At 40.6% G+C, this 12,996-nt stretch overlaps 1 protein-coding gene across 3 annotated transcripts in view; it reads right to left on the bottom strand.

Annotated features, from left to right (window-relative positions):
* The window catches only part of MNAT1 (MNAT1 component of CDK activating kinase), a 133,056-nt gene that overhangs the window by 27,717 nt on the left and 92,343 nt on the right, over window positions 1-12,996 (bottom strand). The window lies entirely within an intron of this gene.

Here is a 12,996-nt window from a genome sequence, read left to right as displayed (position 1 = left end):
GCCTTTATTTGTGTTTCTGGCTTTTCATATTGTTTTTGCTTTCTTAAGGAAACCGGCAGCTGAAATGCTGTTCTAAAAACAAGTCACGATTATTTAGCAGTGTTGCCATTTCAAACACCAGGCTCAGCTGAAACTGCCATGTGGCAAGACAATGCTGTTTCAGCTGTTGGAGCCCTCAGAAAGGGCAAAAAAATGCTGAATAAAACCAAAATATAAGTCATGAGTCAACAAAACCTCTGGGATTTGTTACAAATAACTATCCTTCAAAGCAGCCCAAAAGAGAGGATGCGCTGTTGTTTGAAAATGCCAGTAGCCTATATTATCACCCCTACCCAGCCATTCCATCTTATGTGGTCCTCTCTGCTACAAGTAGCAAATACTCTCCAGACCTCTCTGGAGGTCGAGACTAGAGCCCCTGCTGCACTTACCTTTCATTCCTGGGCAGATGCTGAAACTTTCATGAAACTCCACTACTGCACTGCTATTCCCATGGAAACAAGATGTGTGCACATGCATGAGGAAGGCATAAAATGGACCCATACATGAGTATTGAAATCCAACATATTTACTAGCCCCATTCACCAAGTATTTTTCTAAGAGGATAAAAATAGCATTAAAAGAAAAGACGCTGATTTTCTTTCCTGATCTTAAATTCCCAGGGCAGACGGCCCATAAAACCTGCACCATAGCACACAGGGGCAGTTGATCTAAGCAGATAGCTCCATTCTTTCAGTACTTCTGTTTTAAAATACAGGAAAGTCAACTAGCAGCCAACAGCTCCCAGCAAAGCCAAATACCTAACTGGGTCGGATGAACAGCCTGCAGCACTAGCACACTCCTTCACTGCCACAGCTCTCTGTCATAAAGGTAGCTTCATTCCTTTGCTCCATTTGCAAACATCCCTGAGCCATGTCAAGCACGCTCCTCTATTATATGAAAGTGCCTATGAGCACACACAGTTCATCCACTGTGCTGCAAAAGAGAGTAGTATCCACACATACTGCCCAAGGGTAGGAACAAAGGAACCTCTATAGGTCTAATCCTGTTCCTACCAAAGCCACTACAAATTCCCTCTGCCAGCGCCAGGAGAAGAACTGGACCTCCATGAGCTTTCATTTATTTTTAAACCTCCCGCCCTCAGCACCCAAGCAATAGGAATTTTTCAGAATAGCAGCTTGACCCTAGAGCCAAAAAACAAGTCAGGGAACACCTGAACTTCCTATGGCTTTTAGGAGACGGCAGGGTAGGAGTCTGGCTGTGAGAATTCATGAAAAATGGCAAGGAGGGCGGTTGCACCGAATGATCACTGCTGTCATCTCCAGGCTCAGTACCAGCGGTTAAGTCACTACTGATTGCTCACCTGTTTGTAGAATTGGATGACACCAGGTTTTTATGTTCTTTAGCAGCCCATGCTTTTCCAAGCACATTTAAGGCCTGGATAAATGGAGCAAATACAGCAGACCTAAAAAGTCTGTAGATCACTTCTGGGTGAGGGCGAGCGAGAGAGAAGTTTCACAAAAACAGTGACTGTTTTTAGAAAAAAGCCAAAAGATCAAGAAAAAGGTTCCTATGGCCTGGACTGCTCAAGGCACAGGACTACTCATTCACAGCAGACTTTCAACAGCAAACTTCCCTATTGTACTCACACCTTCCAAACAATATTTGCTTCTCTTTTGGTGAGAAAAAAAAAGCAAGCAGGATGCACCTACATCATGGAATAAGAAAAAAAGAAAAAGAGAGAAAAAAAAAAAAAGGCATGGTTTTCCTTCCATATTTTAGATTGTTTGCAGACTATGTATCTGTGGGACCTTTAATTCCAAAATAAACTGTGTGCTGAAGAGTGTCTGGAACAGCAGAGCCTTTATGCTTCCAAGTTTGAGATGGCCTCAGAGTGCAGATCTCCTTTTCTCTCTCATTTTTGGAATACTTTTTGACAATTAACAGAATCAATGACCACAGAGCAAGAAGCCTGCCCAATCCATCAAGACTTAAATGTGAAAATCGGAGGAGGAGAGAGGGAACCTTCTAATGACAGGAAGGGGAGAAGAGGTGTAGATTTTTTTTGGCTTTATTCATGAGCATTTCCTCATGAATTCTGGAACAGAGTCAGGAAATAGAGATAGCAGCCAGAACTCAGCTTCTGCATCTTTTTAAGGGAGAACTAGATAAATGCAGCAGTAGCAAATAAATGAAATACAGAACTAACTTCTCTATGCAAGGCAGATACTTCCCCAGTACAGAGAGTTGGTATAAAATCGAGGTATAGAGACTGTTTGGCAAATTCTCAATAAATATTAAAACCACAAGTCCACCGATATCTGCATTTTTTCCAAAGTTGATGGAAAAATTAAAGCATGTGTTGATACTTCTGAGAACAGAGGAGTTAGTAAGATTCCCAGGTTTAGGGGAAAGAACAAACAGATGGAGAAACTACCTGTTATCTTGAATCTCATTTAATGTCAAGAGACTCCAGAGAACAGAGAAGAGCAGCTACACTGGAGACAGGACCACAGCACCTTTTCTATCTTTCCAGAAAGGCTCACCTGACTTTTTGAAATGAGAGACCAGAGATGCCTAGACTCTTGTCTGGTGGAATAATGCCAACAATACCCAAGACACTGGACCTCCTTTTTCTACAGGGTTCACCCTCTTCTCCTCTCTCCCCATTGCAAGTATATTCATTGCTAATATCCAGCCTACATGGACAGTGGAAAAAGAAAGAAGAGAGGCTACTTTGTTTTAAACAGAAGGTAGTCCTCATGCTCTGTGACTGTGTATATATGTATTCTTTTTATATATATTCCTCTGCTGAGGAATAGTGGAGACCAAGTGCACAACCACCCCTTGAAATTAGTAGGGTGTTAAGAGCATACAGAATATGCTCACCTTAAGCAGCATCTTAGAAGAAATATCACCTCGTCAATACATCAAGACAACAGAAGCCTGGATCCCTAAGCGAAAAACCTACCCCTGCAACAAGTCTGGATTAATGGGTCCTTAAAAAACAGTTACTAAAATACTTTTATTTTTTTAGTAGAAATATTTCAAATATAGAAAAACACAACCACTGCTAGTACAAAAGAAACTAAGCATGTAGCAAGTGTATTACAGCAACTTAAATAATAAATCTAACCTCCTAATATTTTCAACACTATACTTTGTACTCACACACTTTTGAATTACTCTAACACTATTTTAAAACAAATCCTTTCACTGAAGAAAACATCGATATATCAAAACTATTTTTTAAACTAATGAGTTTCCCCTTTTGCAAAGCAATTATTTTAAGTACTGAAAAAGTTTCCATGGCACCCTCCACATCCACATGACAAATACCGGCAATAGCTGGATTTAAAACAAACAAACTGAAAACCCCCAATCAGCAGCATTCGACTCAAGGAAAAACATTAAATGTTTTCAAGCAGAAGAATTGAAAAACTTACTCTTACTGAAAGAAAAAAGTATGTGAGCACACCTGCTGTTCTATCAATCTAAGCAGGAAACCATTTCACTGCTGCATCATAAGTAGAAGAAAAGTGCTTATTAAAACATTAATCACAGTCCATTATATTCTGACTCCATGCCAGAAGTTCCCATTACATCACTGAAAGTATCTATTAACCAAAACCCGATTCTGACAAGTTACAGAAGTGTAGTGTTTAGGATTTAGTAATGTAAAAGTCAGTTTTAGAAGAACAGTTACACAATTGATTTTGCAGTGGCAAGCAAGTATAATTAATTGTTTTTGTGACATTTATTACTGCAATGGGGTTGATTTAACTGGTGTTTCTACTGTAAAATTATTCAAAAATTATTTCAAACTTCATCTACTTTTATTAAACACATTTATTGTGAAGGTATTTAATACCCAGGGCTGGCTAAACAATTTTAAAATGTGCTGGATATACTAGTACATGTAAAACTGTATTGTCTTGTGTAAATATGGGCCTTGTTTAGAACTATGTCTCACAGGAAATTATGCCAAATGAAAACCATCTCCCCTTCTCCTCTCCCACTGAAAAGGATTTATGTTTTTACATTTAATACCAGTTAGGTAAAGAAACAAAAATATGGTGGCGTTACCTTCAAGCTTCAGCAATAGTTCATCTGTGAAGTCCAATTATATTCAAACCCCTATTTTGTTATTACAAACATGGCCTAACTTGAATGCCTCAGTTTGGAAGAGAGAAGCAAACAACCCAATTCCTTCTGGAAGTCTGGCTCTACACATGTTGTTTACCTAGAACAGTTTTCAACTAACTATTAAGCAAGGCTTTAAAAACAAAGCCATGAAAATCAGTTCCTAAATGTGTCTATGTAATTTCTAGCCAAACAACTTAACTGCAGGTATGCTCTTCAACTCCCTGTAAGCAGCCCCACTCAAATTAAAACAATTCAAAGTTGTAGAGCATGATAGGAAACACTGATTATATCCTTAACCCAAGGGAGAAAAATAAGAGCATTTTTAAAACCATGCTGAATTAATCATGGCCTCTAAAATGGTCCGTTTAGTGCCACCAATCCTTCACAAGACTGCTGCCCACTCAGGGGTCAGTTCTCGCTTTCTCAGCTCAAGCAGGTGCTGCCACATGCTCCGTGTGTGTAAACGGACAGGTTTACTGGCCTTGCCATGGGGTGTACTAGCTGAGGCAAAGCACTGCACAGACAGCACCACAAGCCAGCTTCAGCATCGCCAGTGACCTTATTGCAGGTGTCAGTCAATCAAATAACATCTCAATCGCTTGATACAAAGGCTGATTTGAAATGAAAAGTGGATGCTTACAATGACTAGTATTTAGAGAATTTATTGGATATACCTACATTCTGCAAATACTGGCATTTAAGAGACTCTGAATTAAAAGCACCTCACGTCATCAGTGTTCATGATGAATAAAAGAGGTCCAGAACACACAAAGCAAAGAACAGCTGTGCTTTAGGGGCATTTGTTTATTTGTAAAAGGCTTGGGCTCCTCTTTTGCCCTCTTGACCCAACACACATGAGCCTCTAACTACAAAGACACACAAGACAATAACCTTTCACCTGTCCTTGGACATCTTCCAATTTAAAAGATCCAAAGAGCTTCAGTTTTCCTCTCCTTTCTAGGTAGTGCCATGACATCATAACTAATGCAGTCTGGTTTCTTATGGCTTGGTCTTGTGGGTGCTTAGAAGCTTCAACTGAAGCTTTTCTTGGGCAGCTAGAACATCTATGAGGTGTCTCACTCCATGCAGCTTCTCTGAGGGCTAATAAGACTACTGATCACTGTGAGAAATGCTACTCCTCAAGAAGAAAGCTGCGACAAAGCTATCTGAAGGGGGTTAAAGAATCACAAGCAACAGCTTGAAAAGCTGCACAAAGCTTCAAGCAAGACACTCCCATGCCTCTCTGCCATTTTAGGAAACTTGTAATTCAAACGTGATCAAACAATTTTCATTTGGAAGGCTGCTTCACAACTATGTTTATCAGTGTCAAAGTCAAGAACATGCATCATTTCTGGCTTTATTTTCACCTATTTTCCTGGCCATCCCATTGAGTCTAAATATTATACATAACTGCCCCTTCTTGAAGCAATAATGCTGAAGAGTCTAGGAAGCCTCTTTCTCTTCCTCTTTTCAGCCCTCCTTCTTACAGTTTTACTACAATGGATTTTTACAATGCCTTAGAGAGCAAACTAGAGAACCCTTCAGAAAGCCATGATACTGTTTGCCTCCACTGCCCCTGAGCAGCTCCTTGTCATGACATCTCTCTGCCATTCTTCACAGCCAAGTACAACACAGGAGTGATGCTCAGATGTTAATTAACAGGAGTTCCTCCTCTCAGCAGTGGTCTTCAATGAGGCCGCATATTCCCCACGACCATCATCGGACAGACTTCGCTCCTCCTTGCTCAGGTGTTCCTTTCTCTGCAGTCTGGGCTTAAAGGAAGCATCTGGAGGCTCTGTCCCAAAGGCTGAGGAAACTGAGGCCCTTCTGTTGCTGAAGTGAGAGATAAGCAGGGAAGACCCCTCCTGCAAGTTCAAAACATATTGTTTTTCTTGTGGCAACTACACGATTCCCAATACAATTATAAATCTGGCTGAGGAGCCAGAGGGACTCACACAGGGCAATATGATGGAGTGCCGGAGAAGCAAGGAAGGAAAAAAGAAAAAGAAAATGCTGAGCACAAAAGCTACTCGTCTCGAACCACATAATTTCAGAGAAGCAGCAGAAGATCTAAAACTTGAGTTCTGCAAAAATATATTTTTCTAAGCTGATGGAGGACAACCAAAGGAGTAAAGTCTGTGGATGTATAAAGTCACTGGAGAATGATACATCAATAGCGGTATCATTGAAGGGGATGAAGGGAAGGATGAAAGCAAAGCAGGGCTTTCAGTAACAGATAAGAACTATCACAGACAATCAGATATTTTTAAGTAGGCTGGTAGTAACAGGGCTTTGATTTGGCAAGAAGCAAAGAGTACAGCATATAGGGCATTTGGCCCACACAATTGCTAGATGCCTCCTGCCACATTATAATCCCTCAGCAGACAGCTCTGCCTGACACTGCCTGACACTGCCTACTTCATAGCATTGCATCTACACCTGCAGAGACAATTCAGGGTTTGCTTCCTACCAATTTTCAGTAATAAAACCAGTATTACCATCCTGATTTTCTGAAGCAATTTTAAGTATTTACTGGTTAATCCTGTGGTATATTTTGCCAGACAATTCTCCATTCCTTATGTTAAAGTCCTGCCTTTTTTTTTTTTTCCTTTATATGTATTTTAATAAATGCATGATTTAGTATTCTGCAAGCCCACACTACAAAAAGACTATTCTGGAATAAATGGTATAATTACATTTCCTACAGCGACCTTGTAATCTCTCGAGTATTTATTCTAGACTAAACAGCCTTACTCAGCTGCCCTGTGTCTGACTGTCGATGAAAGAAGCTTGTTTGACAACCGCTTCGAGCAGAAACATATTTTTTCCATGATTGCATGAAAAAGTAAAAAAACATTAACAGACCAGTATTCTGAGCACAGAGACTCATGTTAGATCGATGAGTTAATTCTGAAGCCAAACGCCAACAACAACAATTACTATGGACATTCTGCTGTCATGGCCAGCTTTTGAGGTTAATTTAGTGATACATATACAACTACAGCCAACTTTACATATAAGAAACTACATGGTGTATGCAGGCTTCCTTCTTTGTTTCTTTATATATTTTCCATATTCTCTGCTTTTATAACCCTCCCGAGACCTTTTACAGTTACAGAACCCACACTATACCCACAGGTGGGCGGGCAGGAAGCAAAACTCTGTTTCATAAGCAGTCCACTTTTAATATATTCAATTGCTAATGACCTTGACAGAAGAGCTCCATGCAAAACACCATATACTACAGGGTGTCGTTTGAAATGTTCATAGACATTTTTGCCAGAAAGCTGATTTCTTAAACAGTAAGATTTCAGACTTACTAAAGGCTGCACTCCTTTCCTCGATTTCCATTCGGCTGGAAAAATTGGTGCTAATCTACCTCCTCCATATTGAACTTGCGTCCTTCCAAAATCCTATGACAAAACCTGTAGGATTTCTGTAGTATGCTAAAGCAATAGAAAACAGTTTCTTTAGGCAGTCTTTATAGGCACCATGGCAGAGGTATGAGAAGCATGAAGCTATGGAGGTTTAGGGAGTGCCTGCAAAATGAGAGACAGCTCGAAAAAAAACCAAATTAAGATGGTTTACACACAGTTCTGTTTCCTTCCACCCTCTCTTGAAAAAGATTGCTCACTTGGCCTATTCACTATTCAAAAAAAGCATACCCACACAGTACTTTTTATTCAATTATTCATAACGAAATGAACAAAAAAATACTTCACTGTAAAAGGCTGTATGCAAACGTGGCTGTGTCTTTAAAGCAATAATCACTTCTTACCTACCACTTCTCATTCATTAGGTGCCCTATTCAAAATGCATTGCGGCTGACAGAAATCTTTCTACAGAGGATTGCATCTGGCCCAGCAACAGGAGACACTGGGAAATTCAGACCATATGCCTTGGTAGCCAAGAGAATTCCTGCAAGAAGGAGTGCAGCCCTCTAAGTGCCCTCCAAAGCAAGACAAGCTTTCCTTGCTTTTACTCAATCTTTTGCCTCCGACTACTGAGCTTATTGAAAAACTGTATTCTATTCAAAGGAGCAGAATGAATTCAGTGTTCAAAATCAATGGTCCAAAGCAGGCCAAATAAGCCCTTCATTTGTGGCTTTTCTCCTTTTCCAAGATTCAAGAAATATCTGCATACCTCAATGACAAATCACCTGCTACAACTTTTAAGGCCCAGTCGTCCTGTCACCCCTTCAAAATCAATTTTCAGTTATTTCACTGTCTTGAACCCAACACAGACACTGACAGGGGTTTAGCAAAAACTAGTCTGGCCAAAGACCAGATCAGCTATGGCTTAAGAATAGTTTGGACAGCATCCTTACTATTGCCTTACTTAAGAAAAACTATCACTATGATTGACAGCAAAGAAGTTACACAAGTCATTTCTAGATTAAATGCCAGAACTCTACATGTGTTTCAAATTACACTACAACACTGTACAATAAAGAAATATGCAGAAATTTTCCACTTGAAATGAAGGTTAAAAATTAAACGCTTACAAAGCTCTAACAGATATGAAATCCAACCTCATCTTAAATTGAAATTTAAAATGACTGAGCTGTCCTACACCAGGAAAAAAAGTAATGAAACAATCCAGTTGTTCATTATTAAGCACGGTGAGCTAAAAGACATTCGTTGTATGTACAGACTTCCACGCTACTCTTATTTTGCTTCAGTACTTGCCCTCAACTCTCAAAATGACATTTTCCTTAGATTTAACTTTTAAACTATCAAAGTATATTACCTATCCTCACTAGATTAGTGCTCATCACTATTTTTTGCATCATATTTAAACAAAACGCCAATTAACTGCAGTGCTCCTACCAATGTGATTGTACATGAAAACAAGTTGAAAGGGAAGTCACATTTTTCCCTAAAGAAAAGTACAGATTTTTGGAGTAAACCTGATATTTACATACACATGCATATATTCAGGATGTAGCTCTCCAGAGAAAGTTAAGTAGGCAAACGCAGTTTTATTTTAAGCAGCCCAGGCTTGACTTGGTTTCAAGGTCTGCACAAAAGCTCTCTGTAAAGACAGAGAGTTTTTAAGTGGAGTGCAAACAGAAATTTTTATCTTACTTGTAAATTAGCCCTACTTTGTGAGAATGGCAAGAATAGGACTGGCACCGTGTTAAGAGTACAGTCCATTTTGGATTACAACAGACTATTTCTAAACTTTGAGACATAAAGTTCATGCATCTTTACCCAAAATGTTAATCACATCAGCAGATTTTCGATTTATAGTCAGGTTTTAAGTAGCTTGCATATGGCTCTTCCACAGCTGTAAATACTTGGTGTGAGAACGCTGTGTGGCTGCTCATGCTTGCCATGCATACTTACAATTAATGCCAAGAATGTCTTTACATTTTTCAGGACCTCAAACAACCATCATTTTGATCCTCAGGGTTTTTGTGTTTTGGTTTTGCGTTTTGGTTTGGTTTTTTGTTTCAGTTTTCTTAATCAAAACTACATAACAAACATACATTTTTAAAACAACAAACTAATTTCCATCCCCATCCTGTTTTGGTCTTTCACTACTTGGCATGTCAAAGTTTGTTATATTTTTTCATCTCTTTTGTTTTGCAGTAAGAAAAATCCAGACCTTCAACCACACAAATTCAGTGTGCTCAGCTAAAACACAGGGGGGAGAGAGGGAAAGAGGGTAAAGAAAGGCTTTTTTTGCCCCTCTAAGGAAACCTCAAAGTAAACTAATGGCATGGCACTAGTCAGCATCCTGGCGCTTATGCTCCCTCCCTCAACCACACACCTCCACCCACTGAAAGCCACGGTAGGTCACACAGCCTTGAGATGACTTCAACAGATCTGGCCCAATTTGACCCAAAAGATGACACTCCCAACTTTAGTCAAAGTACACCAATCTGTTTCCAGTGACGGCAGAAGTGCCAGTAGGGCCTTTGATAACACAGGCCTCTCTAAACACAACTTCCATCAGCAGGTTGCCTTCAACTCCAACCAGAAACCAACAGGTTCCCAAAGAACATCACTGATCACCTCAGTAATTTAGAGTAGTGACAAAGACACACAGACCCAGGACTATTAGTCATCATGGACTGACAAGCAGCTCTAGAGCCTGCCTCCAGGACAGGAACGTTACAGTGATCCAAGACACTTTTCTCCAAGGACAACACCACAGGTCTGGGAGATGCCCTCATACATCTTTTCCCTTCTTCAAGCAGTATTGCCATTTGACGTCTGAGACAGACATGAGCTGGTCCTCACGGCCTGAACACCCAAAGTGATCTTTATCATCCAGATCAGACCATCACCAACCTGGCATATTCAGTGTGTGTTCATGGAACCACCAGCTACTGAGACTTCCCTGCAGTAACCCCACAGGCATGTAGTCAAGGGAACCTCTATCAGAGGCTGGCTCCAATAAAGCTTCACTCCCACTGCCATTAAGGTTAGATACTGTCTACAAGTTACTGTAATACATGTTGCTCCCAGAAAGCCATGTAATTCAGTGTAATTCAGGATTATTGCTTCTATTTCATTACTTTTAGAAAATCTTCCTCCATTAAAAAATGGGGAGTGTTCGGGGTGTTGAAGGACACAAACCCCCTACACATTATACCAATCGTTTGTGTTGAGAGGCAAATAAATCTATTTCTTCACTATTCTCAGACTTCCAACACAATGGCAAAAAATGCATCATGAGGATGCTGATGTTTTTCTACACAGAAAAAAAGAAAATTTACAGCCCCGAGAGAAACTGAAAACACTTTCAGCAGTAGGAGGATGCTGAATCAAGCTTACTGGACTGCACGCAAGTTACTTGTAAAGCCAAATGAGCAAATAATAGAAGTCATCTTAAAAAGCAATTTTTAAATTAAATTATAAGAGATTTTTAACAAAGCTTTTAAATGATCCCTTATGGATTCACCACTTTTCTTGCTCTTTGCTAGAAATCTTCTTGCCAGTTGTCTCCTTCATTACAGCCATTTACTGGCAAGAGCAGGTTGGATGGGGCTTTGAGCAACCTGGCCTAGAGGAAGGTATCCCGGCATGGGGGTTGGAGCCACATAATCTTTAAGAGACCTTCTGACCCAAACCATTCTATGATTCTATGAAAGAAAAGCAACACTGATGCTGAAATCTAAAGTGAGTCTTGCAGAAGGTAAGAGGTTAAGATGTGAATATTCAAAAAGCCCATTCTATTGGGCGTTTTGAAGATAATAAACTGTATCTTAAAAAAAAAAAACCAACAAACAAAACCAAAAACAAACAAAATCAATAAATTCTGTTACCAGAAGTGAATTCAAAGCCTTCAAGTTGGCAGCATCTTTGCAATAATTCTAGCTCCAGAAACTCACCCGACGACGATAACAGCCTGCACATTTGAGTGAACTATTTAGCAGCAATAATTAACAGACTGCAAAATCATTAACGAGAACATGAAAAGAGTGAGAAAGAAAAAAAAATTACTTCGATTTAACCTGTCCTTATATGCGTGCAAATGACAAGGAAACTAAAAATCTTTCGCAGGAGTGGATAACATTGTGCCCAGCTCCTCTGCCTCACCCAGTCAGCTGTATGCAGCTGCCTGAAAAAACCCAAAGCAGGGACCGAGGCACATTAGTTAAGCATTCATCATCAACAGGAAATGCGCATGAGTTCATATAAACACAGAAACACAAATATGTAAATGAACAGCCTCGCACGGCTTAAGGTATTTCAGACACCCCATGGAACAGGGTTAGAGTTGTACCAGCTGGGAACCCACTGCAAACAGCCTCAGAGGAACTCTTCTGGTGGGCACCACTGACCCACCTCCCCTTGCCACCACAGCCACTCCCAATTCCTCCAGCACCTCCAGAGCCAAGCGGAACAACCCTAGCTGTTTGTGCTCAGAGGGGTGAAATGACTCATGCCAAAGCATCTCCAAGAAAAGGCTGTGAGCACTATTCGCAAATACTGCTCCTTATATGCTCATGCACAGATGCTGCAATTTAAGGGATTTTTGTATTGCAAGGTGTTGGGTAGCGTTTGAACCAGGGTCTCAGGCAATTAGATGGGATGGCCATGGAGGGTTCCTGCTGAATCTGGACACCAGCTCTCGCCCTACGGGGGCACAAGTCTTCCCTGCACAAGTCATCTCCCCCTGCCCATGCATTTTCATTTGTGATGAGGCTCAGGGCCAAGAGGGCCTCAAAGCTCCCTCACACTGGAGGTCCCTCACAGCTGTGCTGCATCCAAACAGGTGGTGAAGGCTGAATCTGGCTCTGCCCAAGGTTAAACTGCTAATTAATATTTGGTCTCAGAAGCTTGATATCAGATAAAAGTTAAGGCATCAGGAGGACATAGAAACAGCAAAAATGGAGACAACCTCAATTCCACACAGCCTTGAATTTTCGGAAGCATTAGGTTGCTTATTTACTTAAAAAAAGTCTATATACCTCTATAATTTTCTGGATGAGACACAATCTCTCCTATGCCAGTGATTCCTGTCTGGATTTCAGTGGTCTCCAAAACTGCATACTAAATTGTTTCAACTTTGTTCAGTACTTTGTGGCTTCAATTTTCTCATATTGAACAGTCAAACATAAACTGTTATTTTTTAAGCTCGCTCTTGCCTTGCAATTCTGCACACTCATTCTGCCACGTAGTTTTCCAGGCACTCTAAGTGCTGTTGACCTTGAAAGTTAAGCCATGATGAGCTGGGTGACACTCACTGTCCCAGTAGCTGCGCGTTTTCAGGTGGCATTTCAGCTACCAACATGTCTCTAGAGAGCAGACACGTCACTTTTGGACTTCCCAGCCTCCCTTAGCCAGGCACAGCGGGCTCCCAAACTCCCTTCCAAACATGGCTGCACACCATGATGCC

The sequence above is a fragment of the Strigops habroptila genome, chromosome 4, assembly GCF_004027225.2.
Source record: "Strigops habroptila isolate Jane chromosome 4, bStrHab1.2.pri, whole genome shotgun sequence".
NCBI lineage: Eukaryota > Metazoa > Chordata > Aves > Psittaciformes > Psittacidae > Strigops > Strigops habroptila.
This window is presented reverse-complemented; position numbering and strand designations above follow the sequence as displayed.